A 2,322-nucleotide genomic window follows, 5' to 3' on the forward strand; every position below is an offset into this window, starting at 1 on the left:
TTCATTCAGAAAGTCGGGCAGTACGTCTTCTAAAAATGCTGCGTATTGCTGACCCTATAAATAAAGTATTTTTTAATTAGTATATCAGGTGCTTATTATTAAATTTTGCAAATTATTACTTACATTAAGCGAGGGGTTTAACTCGTAGGTAATTACGTGATTACTAACAATTCCCGCTTAAATATTCACCTTAATATTATTAATATCGGCATAATTTACGCCGATTAATCATCCTGGCCTGGTAAACATGCTCTCATCGGTCCAGAGTATCCTAGACAAGAATTGTCCGTCGTTATAATGACGTCTAAGCAATTCGCGACAAAATTCGAGCCACATCTCCGCATCACCAGGTTGTTAACTCCTGCACACTAGCATAATGATACGGATGTATCATATTCTTGCGGAGTACACTGTTTACCGTTGTTTTCGGTATGGTTAACGTGTTCATGCCGGCATGAATCACCTAGAGATAACATAAGTATAGAGATAGGCAACTTGTACATCAGATCAAATAATCACATCGAAATCAAATAATTCAAGCGTATTTAAAATGTCAAATAATGCATAAAAAGAAATTTTTTTTTGTGCCAATTCAGGTAATATTAGCTTATTTATTTTATATAATTTTCTAAACCTCTAATTAACTCGGGAGGCATATTTTAACCGGTTTGGAACGCCCAACCCAAATTCTTGCAAGTTTTCTTGCATAGATTTGTGTTCGCGCGGCAAATAACCGGGAAACAAAAATTAGGTGTTGGTTCTTTAATTTAAACAAAATGATAATAAAGATGAATAATAAAACAAAAAATCGCAACTGACTAAATTTAATATAAATGAAATTGAAAATATAATTACCTTTGGTTTAATATAAGTGTGAGCGTGGTTATTTGAATGATTGACACGTGCGATCGAAAGTGTGATTGAGAAGTCAGTGTGTGTGAGTATTTTAAACTTGAAAACTTCAAGTTGAGCCGGCGCACATGCGCACATAACTCAGACATGGGGTGAGAATAAGAAAATTAAATGCAGGACAAACAATTTGCCTATCTATGTTATGACAAATTAAATTATTTTTACGAAAATTACACTGATGTAATGACCTAATTTTTTTTTACAAATGTAGCCACCCCAATTCATCGATTTGTATAATGTTGGTAGTGATAGTTCTAATCATATTACTTAAATCAGTACTTATAATTGATTTTTCTGTAGGAGAAACATTTTTTTGTCCAAGAAAACTTCTTACATTTGCTATAATGCGTAACGAATCTGCTTCACAATTTGCATGCAATAAATGTCGAGACGCTAAATTATTTATTAATAATGGGGTATACGAAATGGGGGATATGTTGGTAATACTGATAGTTGACGCCGCGTTTGAATTTAATAATGAGCTTATCAATGGTGGTGGCGCCCCCTCTTATGAGTGGTGTTGCCACACAATATGCGCATCCTGGTGTGCGGAGGAAAGTTGAACTGTTAAGCGATATGGAAGGTGATAAATTTTAATGAATGATAAAAATAAAACAAATTTAATAAATAAAAATAATTTATTTATTTAAAACAATAACAATTTCTTTTCTTCAATTTTTTAACATCAACCCTAATATATTTAACACGTTCGCTGCGATACCAGTGACAGGTATCTTGTTCAAATACACGCTACCAGGTAGATGTGTCTGGTGAGTGTTTTTTTCATTGCGTCGGTACCAGACACATATGCCTGGTATGTGTGTTCATTTTTTTCGTGGTTTTTATCAAAACCAGTGAAACCATCGAATTGTATTTTTGTGATTTTTGGTTCAGAATTATGACAAGAAAGATGGGTTCTAGTCGTAAAGAGCTAAACCAGAGGAATTTCAAAATATTGATAATTACATTGGACACATTTATTTAGGTGAGAAACGAACAAAAATAAAAAACAAACGGATTCAATCAAAGAAATCTTGACTAAATTACACACATTTACTTAAAAAACAAGGATATTTAACATTTGAAAACACTCAGTTTTGCTATACCTTACTATGCTTTTTATTGAAACACGAGAGGCACATTGCTGGTTTTAGATCACAGTCATCACAGTAACTCGATACTTTAGTAACTTTTTTGTCTGCTTCCTTACTGGACAATGTAGCCCTTAGCTTCTTATAACATCCTACACAGTTCCGACGTCGTTTTCTCCCTGGACCCTGCTCATAAGCAAATGTATGTACCCTTTTCGGAGTGCAAGTCGACTTTACAGTATGTTCAGAATCCTGATCCACTACTGACATTGCTAGGTTCTCTCTGAACTGTAGCATGGTATGGGTCCTGTTGCTTTTA

Source organism: Onthophagus taurus, chromosome 8, assembly GCF_036711975.1.
Source record: "Onthophagus taurus isolate NC chromosome 8, IU_Otau_3.0, whole genome shotgun sequence".
In the NCBI taxonomy this organism is placed as follows: Eukaryota; Metazoa; Arthropoda; class Insecta; order Coleoptera; family Scarabaeidae; genus Onthophagus; species Onthophagus taurus.